This window comes from Anomalospiza imberbis, chromosome 7 (genome assembly GCF_031753505.1).
Source record: "Anomalospiza imberbis isolate Cuckoo-Finch-1a 21T00152 chromosome 7, ASM3175350v1, whole genome shotgun sequence".
Classification (NCBI taxonomy): Eukaryota; Metazoa; Chordata; class Aves; order Passeriformes; family Viduidae; genus Anomalospiza; species Anomalospiza imberbis.
The window spans coordinates 11,470,780-11,486,027 of NC_089687.1; the positions used below are offsets into that span (position 1 = coordinate 11,470,780).

At 43.0% G+C, this 15,248-nt stretch overlaps 1 protein-coding gene and 1 long non-coding RNA gene across 2 annotated transcripts in view; one reads left to right on the plus strand and one right to left on the minus strand.

Annotated features, from left to right (window-relative positions):
* The window catches only part of SLC15A2 (solute carrier family 15 member 2), an 84,792-nt gene extending 73,162 nt beyond the window's left edge, over positions 1–11,630 (minus strand). Inside the window, exon 1 of the mRNA XM_068195372.1 lies at positions 11,515–11,630. The gene's annotated coding sequence lies outside the window, so the exon portion shown is untranslated. The remainder of the gene's footprint in view (positions 1–11,514) is intronic.
* Positions 1–15,248, plus strand: part of LOC137476935 (uncharacterized) — a 280,782-nt gene that overhangs the window by 214,583 nt on the left and 50,951 nt on the right. The gene's annotated exons all lie outside the window — the stretch shown is intronic.

A 15,248-nucleotide genomic window follows, 5' to 3' on the forward strand; every position in this document is an offset into this window, starting at 1 on the left:
TGAGGGGTGGTATACAGAGAAATCTTTTGGCCTACCAGCAGATAAGCAAAAAGTAGGGCTATCCCAGAAATGGGGAATTCTGCAGTTTAGCCACTATTGCAACTTCGTTTAGCATATTGACAGTTTTGCCTCAACTCCTAAAACAGGTGAACATGCAACACAATCTTGAGCATTCTCCTCCCCATCTCCTTGCCTTTCACACTCCATCACAATGTTATGTGTAGACAATACCAAGTCCAGATAGATCCCCTAAGCAGGGCCTGCATTTCCATTATTGTTAAGTGTCCAGACTGTTATAGTAGTTACATGCAGAGACCCAAAGGACTGCCCAGACAGGTGACAGGGCCTTGACTCATTATTTCAGCTCATCAGCAAGTTGCTCTAATAATGCAAATAACCTTTCATGAGTGTTAGGCTATGAAAGGGTGGTAAAACTGGGTTTACATTCTTCAGCACAAAGCTGTGCCATAGAAGTAGCAAAGGGGACCGTGAATGCTGAATATTCTTGTACTCCTACTGCCACCTAAAGGAAATGCCTCAAAAATGTTCAGAAATATCCTAGAAAAAACATGTTCTGAAATATTCTGAAATAATGCAGGCTAGAGTGGGCTTTTAGCTGAAGAAGCAGCCATTTGGGAAAAGGACTATTATAAGAAGGATATTTTTGTCTCATGGAATCAGCTACAGCATGCTGGCAGATTTTCAACAGCCATGATGGCAAGTAGATAAGGTCAAGGAACTTCTGCTGTCCACAGAGGACTCCAGCTGTGGCAAACTAAGACCATAGATGAGAGGTTTGTATATGGGAGCAATATCTCTCATTACATGAGCTGACCTAAAAAGAAAACCAAAACAGCTTTAGGATCATAAAAAATCGTCTTCAAATCATTTAGGGCTAAACAAAAACACCACCATTTCTTGTTCAATGGATCCTTCTGGAACAGTTTTCTTAAAGGCACCTGATTCCTCTGTTTAAATTCTTCCCATTATCCAGATGAGACACCAGGTTGTTTGGTGCCTTTGAAGAGAGGGTGAACCAGTCAGGCCAGCTTTAGAAATCTGACACCATGTCCTCTTTGGGCCACGTGTTCCTGATGCTGGCTGCCTATGTAACTTACTTGGATTAACCCATTCCTTTTGGATTTGTTTACTAGAATTGGGTACATTCCAATGGTATTGGAGGTAGCTGGGCAAATGGGAGATATCTAAAAGGAAATGTCTTCATATTGTGCACAAAATAGCAATAACTTTGTTCAAGCTTCTATGCTGACTAAATGCCCAACACCAGAATTTGTGTATAGTCAGCACTTGTGAGCCCAGGGAAATACTAAACTGCCTCGTAAACTGGAAGCCAAGTGGAAGTATTACTTAAATGCTCAAAAAGTACAATTTGCTGCTGCAGATCAACGAATAGCTTTATTAAATAGTTGGAACATTACTACATGAGTTATGAAACTGGCTTTACAGCTTTAAGTATGGACTTCACATTTTAATAACCTTCTGTTTAAGGGACTAATTGAGCCTCTTTAGTTTTCCCCATGTATGGGCACAAGGGCATACATGAAAAACATGTATCTGGTATTTGGAATGTTTGAGTACAGAAATTTCATCGTCACGTATCACAGGGCAGGAGCACTCCTCATGAACAGAATGGAACCTCCCACTCAGGACATGGCAAAACCTCTTCAATCCAGGATGATTAAGTAGATGCTTCCAGGTATCTCCAAAGAAATTATATGTTTGTCAAGATCAAGCAGCAGTGCACAAGCTTCAGAGCAAGTACACTCTGATGAATCATTCCATGACATGAATATGTGGCAAACTTACTACCTTCCCTAGGTATTTACTTTTTGGGATGAGTGAACTCTGTGTTGTCCTTATTTCAGAGTGAGTTAAGCTGAAATGCATATGCATCAAGCAATTTGCCCCAAACGATCACATTGCGATGCATCATTTGATGAAAACTGCTGTTTCCTGGTTTTACTCAGGAAGCCATTTGACTCCCAGCCTGTGACTAATGTCTTGCCTGAGCAGTCTTGTTAGGAGATGTGACTACATATGCTTTCCTTCTCCACGTGTTCCACAGAAACTGTATCTACCCACTTTGGCCTAATATTTTCCCTATTTATCCTCACTAGGGAAATTTAGCTTCTTTTTAAAGTGGAGGAAGAAGCTATCTAGGGCACCAGACATAGATGGATATGACCTTTTAATTAAATGTTCTGAAACTGATGAGGAATTGGGAATGGAAGACAATATGGATTATTTTGAAAGTGAGAATGATAAAAAAAAAATCCCTTCAAAAGGATCATCTCCTTGTGATGCCTGTCTTGCTTTTACTCCCAGACTGTACCTCAGGTCCAAGATTCCTATGAATCCTCAAAACAAAGACAGCACAGAAATGATGGTATGCCCTGCTCCAAGGCATAGTGCAGCATTAACTCCACAGCCAGTCGTTCTCATGACTGATGTCAGAACATGCTTAATATCAGAAGATAGAAGCTAACAGGGAAATCAGAATTATGGAATTTTATCTTATCATTTAATTCCTCAACTGCTCAAACTGGAAAGTTGGGTTTTTTTTTCCTTCAGTACTCCCTTGTGTTCTACAGAATAAAAGAGTTCCCAGAGTCTTTAAGCACAGAGGCAGTCAGGTAACTCCCACTATCTATCTCTGCAAGTGTGACCACAGGTGTGGGATACCTCTCATATACCTGTAGCAAAACAAAAGTGACACCTGTAGTCTAAGCCAATGAGACCCACTCTCACTGAGAAAGTTCTTCTAATCATCGGTGGGAGACCAGGTCTTCTGGTAGGCAATTTACCTGCTCATCTTCAACCCTTTCCTTGGGAAGAGATTAAGTCTTCTCAGCCTGTCATTAGATGACTTGCAGGGAGAGGAACGGACCTCTGCCCCCAAAGATTCAGAAGGCTGTGTGCCAAGTCCTGCACAAACACAGGCATGGGGAACTAATCAGAATACTCCTCATTTCTGTTTTTGTCTCTTCCAGCAAGCCAAAGAAAACATAAACGTTAATAATCAATAATAGAAAATCAGACACATACCCCCTCTCTGACACAGGAGAATGCATTTCATATTCTAATCAACCAAAATGTGTCCCTGTAGCCTTGGGGTATCATTTACTTCCCAGACAATTGAAATTAATTTTGCTTGTAACTTCTTATGAAACAGTGTCTCTAATACTCCATTTGACACACTGTGTTTGTACCTATATCTATTAATTTTTGTAATGGTACCCAGGGAAAAAGGCAAACAGGTTTCCATGGTATACTTTGGTTCCCAAAACAAAAGTACCCCAGAGATCTCAGCACCATTCTCCTCTCCAAAGCCAAAGCCCTCACTGCCTCTTGTTATTATGCCAGAATCATATATCCTCACTGTACTGTCCTTATGCATTATTTGGTTGTGGTCTCCCTCACTTTAATGAAAGGTTTTTTGTTTCAAAGTTCCAGTGCCAAAGCAGAGCAATACAATGCACAGGACATACTGTGCAGATGCCAGCTCCTGTAGGGCCTTAAAAGCACATCTGTAGCTTTTGCACAGCAGGAAGATGAAGTCATACTGACATCGTTTTTTTGCCATTAAGGAAAAGATGTAATTGTTCCTCTGGATCTTTGCTTCTCTGAATAACCTCACAGAATTTCGCCTATCAGGTCCTTCCTTCAATGGAAAGCCATCCTGCTGGGTCACTTATTGTTACTGCCACAGACAAAAAAGCAAGATGGGAATTTGGGTGACAGGTCAAGGACATGGAGAGCACTTCATTTTATCTTGGCAATGTGAAGGAGAAAGAATTTTTATTTTCACATTGTTAACATGTTGCCTGTAGAGATGTTCCCTTTCTGTTAGCAGTCCCAAGTCCATCTGAAGAACTGCACACACAATCAATGACGTCAAATATAAAAGGGACCATGAAGCAGAACAAATTAACACGAGGATCCATGCTTGCTTTGAGAGAGCCTGATCTACAGAACACCCTGGCATCCATTTCCATCAGTCATGAATTTCCTGAGTTCTTTCCAGCTTTAGTACAATACTGGAATACCCTTAGATTTAGAGAGACCAGTGTTAATTTCCATATGCCTTATAGCACCCAGTCAAATCCACCCCTCTGCATCCACTGACCTGGCACTGGACTTTCTGCAGATATCAGCCTAAAAATGAGAGATTACAGACCTCCTAGTACTAGCAGAGAAGTATCTTTCTTATCTGCAAGCAGAAGACACCTGCAGGCCAAGCTGCACTGTGGTAAATGCTAAACAGGTCTAATAAGAGTCAAAGTTACTACTTGAAGAAACAATAGACCACGGAAAAGGAAAAGGAAAGGAACAGCAGGGCGTTTGAAGTATCCAGGGCAGACAATTTGGAGGGCAGAGAGTTTGGGGGGCAGAGAAGCCCAGGCTGTGCCCCTGGATGCTCTCTCACGTGCACAGGTTCATGGGGAGTTCTGTAAAATTACTATTTCACCTTTTGTGAGCTCAGTGCTAATTACAGGAGTCTAGACTAGGAGCAAAACCCGAGGCATTAGATGGCAATGTTTTTAGGCCAGAAGGTAAAAAGGAGTACAAGCAATAAAGAGAATTGTATTAAAGATATGAACTACCTGCAAGGGGACTAGAAGACCTATAAAAACAAGGCAAAGTGAGTTAGGAAGATTATTAAGGAACCAGAAAGAGATATTGAGTACCAGATTACAGAGAGGTTCCCAGGAAGCATAATGCACTATGGACAAGCCTGTACCAGACAGAGAGTAAACAAGACAATTACTCCAGTAAAAATGTTAGGGGTGAACTGGAGTCAGAAGGTGATGAAATGGGGGAATTTATGATGTGATTTTTTTCTTTCTGCCTCTTTGCAGTGAGGGAGAACCCAATGCCATGACAGAAACAATATATCTGGGAGGGAGAGAAACAAATAAGTGCAGATAGCCACAAAAGTGGTGCTGGAAAATACAGGGCATTCACCATTGCCAGATACATGAAACACTCGGTTAAAAGAGAAAATGCACCTAAACAGCTGTGTGGGAAATGGAGATAACAGCCTAAATGCAGCATCAGATCTAAGGAAGCTAACAGTGCTAGCAAAGGAACACAGTGTATTAGCACAGCACTGAGATACCCAAGCAGGACCAGGGGAACCAGCAGGCAAGCAGAACCCTGACCTCCCAAGGACTATGTGTTTGCTGCAGCTACCCTGTGAAGCCCCATTTCATCATGCCCTGCAGAGCTCCAAGGCATGGCTGATCCATGTACACACCAGAAGAATGGCAGATCCAGAGCACAAAGGAATTTGGCAATCTGCTTGTAACATTACTTTGATGTAGTCTCAGACAAACAGGCAAAGACTTATCCCCATACTTCATTATAATATTCAAGTACAAAAAAATTATGTGCTTCAGATATGAGTGGAAGCCTTAAGCAGGACAGCCAGAAGGCTCATGCCACAGCCTTTAGCTGGGACTCTGAGGACCTGTCGTTAGCTCTACCCACGAGCCACAGTAGACACTGGGCATTCACCGTACTTGGTTCTTTCCACTCACACCAAGGAACAAGACTGTGAAAGTGGAAGAGGGGAAACTGAGACATAAAGTATTGCAGAGGCTTGGCTTCATCCTTCACTGAAGAAGTCCGTGGCACAAATGGCAATTCCTTATAAATCAGTAACAACTCCAGTCAAGCCGGTAGAATTACTAGAATTAAAAGGGAATCTAATCCATTTAATTGGATCTATTGGCTTTAACATTAGCCCTCAAAAATCCCCATTTCAGATGGAAAGAAGATTTGCAAGGAAAACAGATAAAGTGCACAAAATAGCTATATTGCACCTCATCCTTAAACTACTGATGTGGGTGGTAAGCACAGGCATAGGGGAGTGATGATATTAAAACACCAGACTATTTGCAAACAAAACTCACCACCCCTGCTCTAACAAATGCTTCTGCATAGGGTGAGTTCTACAGAACAACACTGTCCTCATAAAAGTGTCCAGAAAGGAAGAAGTGCAAAAATTCTAAGGCCTGATCCTGACACACACACTTTATACTTATCTCACGTAATGCTTGTATTCCCACAGACGTACAAGATTTTTTCCTTAGAATCAAGGCATAACTCTTTTTCAGATTAATTCTAAAATGTGAGTAGTCCCGTGCTTACTAAAAGTAGGGGGTACACTTCCAGGTTTATGTGATCTGTTAGGGAACAAATGCCCAATGCTGTCATGCCTATTTGGTAGCTGCTTCACATCTCCTGACCCACAGTTAGTCCTTAATTAGTCCTTAACTAGTCATCTGTTGCAGTGATTAATAAGGTGAATTGTGACTCAGGAGACCTAATTTCCCTCCTGCTTCTTCTGTTGTGTCTATATGGATAGCAAATTCTTTATACTAAGGATGGCACGGAGTGCATCCACCTATTCCTGGGTTTTGTACGTATTTCCATGGCAGTGCGGTTCAGGCTCAGTTCTCCAGGACAAATGAATGTTTTAAATTATATTTCCCATAAGCATTAGCTCAAGGGACTGTATATGGCAAATTTACAACTCCTTCCATTTGTCTACAGAAAGATGAGGAGCATGACTGCTTGTAAATAACAGACTTGAGGATATAAATTGTCTCTCTGCTTCCATCCCTCTGTCCCAGAGACTCTGAAGCCAAAAACACACAGTTCGTTACCACTTAGTTGTTATTTGGCCAAGTTTCAAATAGCATAAATGTACACCTTCATGTGACAGATGAGGTCAGCTCAGTCTTGTGCTGTGCACGGCAGCAGAGGTCATGGTGGTTGAAAGGAAGCCTTCGCAGATTCTGCACATGCCCAGGACAGCTCAAGACATTGATACAAGAGGGGAAGAGACAGCCTGAATGAAGTTATTGCCCTGTCTTTTCTTCTGAGCTCTGCAGAGCTAGGACCTTGCCCAAGGGGTAACATGAAGCCATGGAACCACATAGAGATCACTGCTATCACAAGTCTGAGGGATCCAAAACAGCAAGACTCACATCCAACCGTACCACAGTTTCCTATTCAATCACAGGAACTTCCCTTCCATTCCTCCTTTTGTGGTGACAGCTGTGCACATTTTACCTCCTTCCCAAATGCACTGAAGCTTAGCACATTGATTTGTGTTGGGAAGAGGGCAGAGCAGACACCACCCCAAGTGCAAAGCAGTGTCTGACAGTTGCAGGTAACCAGCTGAGTGATGGGTGCTACAGGAATGTTCACAAGTAAATAATAAATCTGTCTGGGCTGTGATGCACATTGCACAGCAACTAATGCTTCCCTCTGCAGAGATGATGCTGAAGAACAGTGTCTGGCTGCGTGCTCACCAGCGACCTGCTCCTGAACACAAGATAGCTGTGTGGGGCCCCACCATGCTACCCTGACTTTGAAGAATATTATAGTAGCTTTAAAGCTTTCAGATATTAAGAGATCATTACTCACTGTCTCCTGAAGCTGATGGAGTCCTTGCCCTACGTGTTCTCCATTTAACAAATGTCACTGTTTTACAACACACTCCTCTGAGGAACAGAGGAATCTCTCAGTTCAAACAGAACTGCGACAGATTTAAACAGACAGGAGCGCTTTGCACTTGCTTGGGAGCAAAGCAGTTCTGCAGCCTCAGGTCAGGGTAACAAGCCCGGAGAATAACTGCCCTAAGCAGAAGGGCTTTTGCTGCCCTCCCTTGCAGCCAGTTACAGGCTGCAGAGCAGACCCAGCAGTGAGGCTGAGGTGTGTCCAACATCATGCAGGAAGCCTGCAACAAATTTAGGGTTCATATATTACAGCTTCTGTTCAGCTGACCAGCAACATATGGGATGAGCTCTGGAGAGATACTGCAGTCAAGCCTCTGAGGTTGGAGCTAAGAGGGATCTTCCCATCTGGGCAGCATTGGCTCAACCACGCTGTTATTTCTACATCCATTCAGAGTGTGACTGAGCTTGACATCGAATCATCATCGTTTCTAGCAAATGTGAATGTTTCCCCTATGCTAACACAGGAGAGAATGTGAAATCCTACAAATTTAGTCAATAGTAATCACAAACCTACACACCAGTAACATTGCAAAGGACAATTAATAATTGTACTCCTGTTAACACAGAAAAAAGTTTTATCATAGCTAAGTAATTTCTTTAAAATCTAAACTCAAGAAGGATAAAATGGCATAGAAAATCTACAATATCATAAAAACTTCCATTCCAGTGCACAATGGATTTAATACCATTATCTAAAGATATCGTATGTTCTTTTTCATCTGAAATCATCCATTTCTCATCTATGGTTAATTACTTTACATGAGAGATACTTAAAAATTATTTCCCCCATGTGGAAAACTTGGATGAAAATGAGAACATTCTGCTTTAGAATCAAAATCCTCAGTAGAAAACTTGGGCTTTTTTCTTTTTCCTCATCTGCTCACAGCACTGTATTAAAAGTTTTGAGTTTTGGTTTTCTGTAAGTATCAGCTTTTCTGGTTTATTTTTTCCCCAAGGGAAGCAAATGCCCTCCATGATTTGCTGTTTTCTATTTCAAAATTAGAATTTTGTTGGCATTAGGTATAACCATGCCTTGAGCTGGTCTTGGTGCTACCACAGCTGGCTAACATCCAAAAGAACTCAGAATTGCTGACAGGCACTTTTGTTTTAGTATTCTGACAATGTGTCTTGCACCACTACCCTGGTTGTGCCCACTGGAACAAGCACTCTGGAGGGGAGATGAATTTGTAGAATCAGACTCAGGGACAAGGGTACATAGTATTTTTGAACACATTTCCTTGTCCCCTCAGTATTGTGCCAGAGGCATTTTGGCAGTCCTCAGCACTGGTTTCTGCAGGCAGAGTGATTCTCTGCAACCACAGCAGGAACAGACTTTTCCACCTCTTACCCCAGAACTAAACAATCTTCCCCTGGGCCTTATCAGAGACACCCACTTGTGAAATGGTTGTGCAAAAGGGGCCTAAAAGGCAGGAGGAACTTGGATGCTATTCCAGCTCTAATGTAATAACAGAGGTGCTGCTCAGGAGTGATGTACTCTGTGTCCCTCAGTCCCTCCAAGATCCCAATTAATACAATTCCATTAACTTCAAAAGGTGTGCTAAGTAGTAATGCTCTGGGCCATTAATTCTGACAACGTCAGCATGCTCTTGCTGTGACATTTGCCTTAATTAGTATTATAACCCACTACCTTGACTGCAAGCTTCACAGGTAATAATTCACACCCAAGTCTCCTATAAACAGAATTCTGTGTGCTCTCTGCTGGAAACTGCACATGGTAAAAAAAGGCATAGGGGTACAGGATTTTAAATGTAAGAGAAAAGAAATGGGGTTTAAAAGGTGTTGCCTGAGGTACTGTATCTCTTTGAGTCTCAGTTACCCCTAGGGGTCTGTTAGGCTCCAAAACTGGCCATTTATAATGTTCTTTGGAGAGCCACCAAAAGCAATAGACTCAAGAAAGTGTCTCTGCATGGCTTTAGTCTGTAGCAAACTTTAGGCATCTTGTAAAATCTTTGTATGGGTTAGACTGAGCTCAAAAGGATTTGGTCTCTTGCAAATGAGAAGGAATGGCCCCATCTACCCTGAAAATAGCTCCTGAACTACTCAGAGTGCTGCAAGAAATCCATATGACATGTGTGACTTTGGTTCTGCCTCAATTGGAACAAGGTGGTCCCTGGGGAGACAACACTTAGGGGGATATTTTCAGTTTGGAATGGGGCAAGTACATATGCCATAGGAGAACATATACCTGAAAGAGGAAAAAGAGAAACTACGCCAACTTTCCCATAATTTTTTTTTAGTTTCTGCTGTAATTTAAAACAAAAAGTTTCTTACAGAAGAGAAGTGATGACAAATGGTACCCAAGAGCACCACTGTAATAAGAAATAGGTAAGAACCACTGACACACAAGGGAACAAGCAGCCAAGGCCTTTCCAGCCACCAGGCACCCACACACATGGTCTTCACAATCATCTCCTGCAAAAGCAGCAGCCAGAACTCCCATCTTACTACAAAAACAATTTCCACAGGCCAAAGGATCAGGATACCTACCTTTACATAAGGATCCCTTGGACATATGAGCTTAGTTCACTTTCCCCCACAACTCCCAAACCTTGAGAAGTACTAAGTACTGAAAACAGTCAGCAAAGCCGATACCAGTCTAGGCAGCGTTGAGCCTACTGGAAGAAACTTTGGAGATAAAGAGCTGATGATGCCTTGTAACATCCAAGCTCTTGAGACAGATACAGCTTGGCCAGAAGTCATTGAAGGGCAAGTCCCCCAGAACATGCAGTGTTGCTAAAGGGCCAGATCTCAAGCAAGGCATGCTGGCAGGGTATCAGCACAAGAGGACAATGATGCCAGGGGATATGGGCCAAACAGTCATGGAGAAAGTTGTAGGCTGATGGAAGGACATGGATATTGAGTAAAGATAGGAAACTTAAACAAAAGTTTAAGTTCAAAGACTTGTTGAGGATTGACTCCAGAAAGTGACAGAGGTTGGGATGCACAGTGTGTCTCCTAAATGCTCTCTCATCCTCCACCCAGACACCACAGATGTTCCTGGTAACAATCCCTCTTTTAGCTAAATGAGATAACAGGGATGGCTGAGAAATGCCAAAAATGTTGTTCCCAGATCACTAATTCCTTGTTTTTCCCACTAAGACTGCCAAGAAGAGAGGCACTGGCTGCCAGTTAGAGTTTCTGAAGGCAACGCTACTTCAGAAAGAATTCAGATGAGACCAAACAACTCATTTCCTCCCAGGACTTCATTTCCATCACCAGGGAGGAAAATGTAATCTAACTCTGCAGGCCTTTGATGCTGAAGTCTGAGGATCCCTGATCTCTATCATACTCATGTAAATCAAGGCCTGCTTGTGCCACAGAGTCAGCGACATTTCACCGCTGCAGTATTAAGGCCCCAGATATCACCTTCCCTGATGTGCATACAGAAAGGAGATGGAAGATACCTTGATTAAATTCACTGACATTTTCTTTACATGCGAGACTACGCCAATTGCTAAAAGAAAGGAAGAAAAACTCTTGATGTCAAAGAGGAGGTCTGTGCTGGTGAAGGACCTGCAACAGGTCTTCCCCATACCAGACCAGTGAAAATTCTCTGGATGAGAGGTTAAGAGAAATGATTAATGACATCAGTCTCCATCTCCTACCTCTTTGCCACAGCACTTGGATTTCACATTACCAGTGCAGTCTCCTGCCTTCCCTCCAGCTTCATGACCTATGAATGACATGGAGGGAACACAGCAATGCTTGGAATCTGGCCCAGCCACCCTGCACTTCCCCTCCCATAGCACACAACCCCAGCACAAGAGCTCATGGCTCACGGGGTGTTTGGTCCAGAGCAGCATCAACCCACCAGACTGACACCCCACACACAGCAGCATCCTTCCTTCTTCCCACCAAGACTCTGACAGCCTCAGTGATTCTGGTCATTCTCTAGCTTTCTGCTAGAAACAGACTGATGAACAGACCAGAAAAAAACACTTACTTGAACCACAGCGAGTGTTATGTTTTGATGAAGCATGATGGGTTTTGCAGCCACCAAGGGATCAGTCATAAACATCCATTCCCACTAATGCAGTCATGAGCAGTTACTCTCAGTGGATCTGAAAAGCAATACAAGACATAGGCCATCAGCAGGTTAAATGAAAAATAAGCTAAAGGCATGGGCACAATCCAAATTATTGCTCCAATCCCACTGTGTTCAATGCTAGAAACAGCTCAGAGGTTCAAGCCACAGGATTTCCAAACAGCTCCCTGACCCCTCACACTTTAGGAAGGCTGAGACTGTCTTCTGTGTGTTGACTTGTAGTGCCAAAATTTTTTTTCTCAGGGGGCTGGTCCAAGTCTGTGGACTGTGCAGCCTGCAAGATCCAAAAATCTGCTAAAAATCACTCTACTCTCCTTCCAAGTGGCAGGCCCATTTCCCAGTAGGGCAGGCCAATTAATGCCACTCATACTTAAACAGAAATGGTTGTGCAGTTTTGTTAAACTTCTCCTTCAACCATCTTCTGCTTGGGAGCAGAGAAAAGTGGAAGCATATGAGGAGAATTGGCTTACCTCATTTAATGTGGGACTGACAGGTACCTCAACATCACCAGTGGGTCAGATCTCTCATGGCTGATTAGAAAAACCTGCAGCAAATATCTATCCAAGCTCAATAACAACTCCTGATCAAAACCACCCATAAGCCTCAGGAACCTCAGCCTGGATTATGATGAAGATGGCAAAGGCCCAACTACACAATTTTCCACATCCTTCTGGAAAAATTCTACCTGCTGAGAGTCACTAAAAAGAAGTGCCACTTGTTTCAGACTCATATAGCCATCTCTGGAAGATGTAAGCTCTCATATAAATTAGTCACATTAAAACAGAGAATCCAACAATAGAGAAAAAAAAAAGCAAGGAGGAAGTAATACAAGAGGTTTTTCTTGGTTCATGACTGGAACAGCTACTATCATTTAAATTTTATTAGGAAAGATTAAAAGGAGCCTTGGAGTGAAGCTGCTATGATGAAGTGGTCCCAGGGTCTCTATAACCATGATTGGCACCATACTGATGTGTCAGCCTGACAAAATTATGATAGTTATTGCACTGGCCCTAAAACAGACCCTTCTACCTGAGGCAAAATAATAAAAAATGGGGAAGAAACCTTCAGAATGCAGGAAACCTCAATCCACCTGGGCACAGAGACAGACATTTGCCTCAGCTTTATGGGTTTTTTGGAGGTGACATAAAGTAGACAGTCAATACTACTAAATCTGTACATGGATGATTCTTCTCATAAATATCTTTGTATTCCAGCCTGTAAGTGAGGTTTAGTGTATGGCTAGTCCACACCTGCCCTCCCCTACAGAAGCAGAGACCCTAGGACACTGGAGAAACAGGATGAAGAGCTTCTCATTTGTTCATAACAGTGCCTGCCTTGCCCATCCTGGCTGTTTCTGGCCCTGCAAACAGGCTCTGTGAGGCAGACTTAGCACTTGCTAAGTTGGACCTCTGGTTTTACACCCTTCTTCACCCTCAGCCACAGGAAAGGAACAACAAAGGGTCCTTGGGATGGTGCCATCACTCTGAACTGCTCGGGAGTGAGCAGTCACTCGGAAATCACAAATGCCTGTCTCCACACTGCCAGCCCTCCCAGTGCAGGTGCAAATATCTCAATTTCTGCAGTCTGCTGCCTTTGAAACCTCTGCCAGCCCTCCAGATGCCTCTTGACACACGCAACTACTCACTGACTGCGTTACACCGCACACCAAAGTGCTATCTCCAGCCTCAAGGGACACTGCCTGCACAAGCACAGCTAACAAACAGAAGCATAATGAGCCCCTCTCACCACCTGAAGCTGAAGGTGAGATCCCTTTTTAATAACAGGGTATTTGGAAGGATTTATAAGCTCTGGTTGTCTCAATACACAAATGACAGCATCAATCAGAGACAGACAGCAGAGGAGGAAAGCAATATACCTGTTAGGTGAGGGGAATGCTGATATAAGGCACAGGCAGCCAAGCTGGGACTGCCAGGAGCTGAGTTTTTTGCCTGAACCCTCCTACCTGGCAAGAGGCGTGGAGCTAGCAGTAAAAGAAAACTTGCATTCTGTATCCCAAGCAGGTTTGGCTTGTATTTTAGGACAGACTGAGTCCCTTTGGTTCCATCCCTTCCTGTCTCAGGGACTGTCTACACACTGCTTGCACAAAGCCACAGGACCTCACAGGCCAAAGAAGAGGCTTCTTTGAGGTCTTTTTGCACATCACAGTCCCTCACTGCTGCAGATGTGGTAGATGCAGAGTGCAGACCACTGCTAACTGAAATCCCTGTGATTCCTCTGCTCATTTATAGGCCAAACACACCAGGTAAAATCGATTTCTTGTTCAGAAGTTAGAAAACCAGAGGAAGTCAAGTTGCAGTAACTGCATTCCTTAAAGACACCTTGAGGAAAGAACAGCACTTAAAGGCAACCAAAGGTGAGCAACCTGAACAACACTGCACATGAACTCAGACAGTTTGGGGCACTAAGTGATCTACCAGTGGAGTCAGCTGGCAACCCACAGTATATCTGCATTGGTCCATCACCCTTTCTGTCCCTGCACATGGGAGGGGAACAGCTGTAGTACCAGGGAGGGAGGTACTGTACACGAACAAGGCAGATGGTGCTCTGAAACACCACTAGGTTGGAGAGATTGTTTGTTTCCACAGTGTTTGATCTGCAAAGCCAAAGCAGAAAAGGAGCCTGCCCATCCAGTACGGTTATTTTAATTCAGATTCACCCAAAGAGACTTTTTAATTTGAGGAGGTCAGGGGTTCAGTTTGCTCTGTGCTCATCTGGTTATTTCATAGATAATAACTAATACAGTTTAAAAGGAAACTTATGTTCATGTATTTTCAAAGATTTCTAGCAAGCCTTCTGGGCAATGTTCCCAATGTAGAATTTATCTGGAAACTAGAGAAACCTACTGAGTTGGAGTTTAATTGTCCTATTCCATTAGATACTGCACAGATATGAACACACTGCACAGTAAATCCTGCATCTCACTCCCGTGGCTGTTCTAGTGAAACAAGTATTAGGTAGAAAATGGGTTACCAACCCAAGAGAGATTTTTGCCACCTTGAAAATTCCCATTTTAAAATAAAAACAAAGCCTCTCAAATCTTTTCTGAAAGAAATGCATATGTACCCCAGTGGTGAAGGGCTATCAGCTGGAAGAGGGTGAGACTCTTCAAGTCCAGGCTGACTTTTCAGCAGGTCTCCTCCAAGCAGGCTACTGGGCATGCCACCATCTCTGCTGCTGGAGCTTCTTCACACTGCATAAACATCACAGCTTCAACCAGTGACTTTAACCCAGCTCTCTTAGGGCTAGTGAATACTTCTCTTCTACAAAGTGGAACTGTTTCAATAGGATGAATTGATAAAAACTTGACCCAAAAAACCCAGCCTGGTACACAAAGTTGGGATACATTCATCCAAACTCATATCCAGCATTCTCTCTCAATTCCTGCTGTCCTGTTAACTACCATGCTCTGTACTGCAATAGAGCATGCAATCATTTCTCTCTATGTCCTTGATCCAAGTAGAGTTTAATCAAAACCACCCCCCTTTTGAGAAGTATTTTTGAGAAGTATCCTTTTCAAGAAGCTTGAACAGAATTATTTCATCAAAATATTTTCAGCTATTTCAAGTACAACAGTTCAAAACCATTTGTTGCATTGTGCCTACTCTGCAATT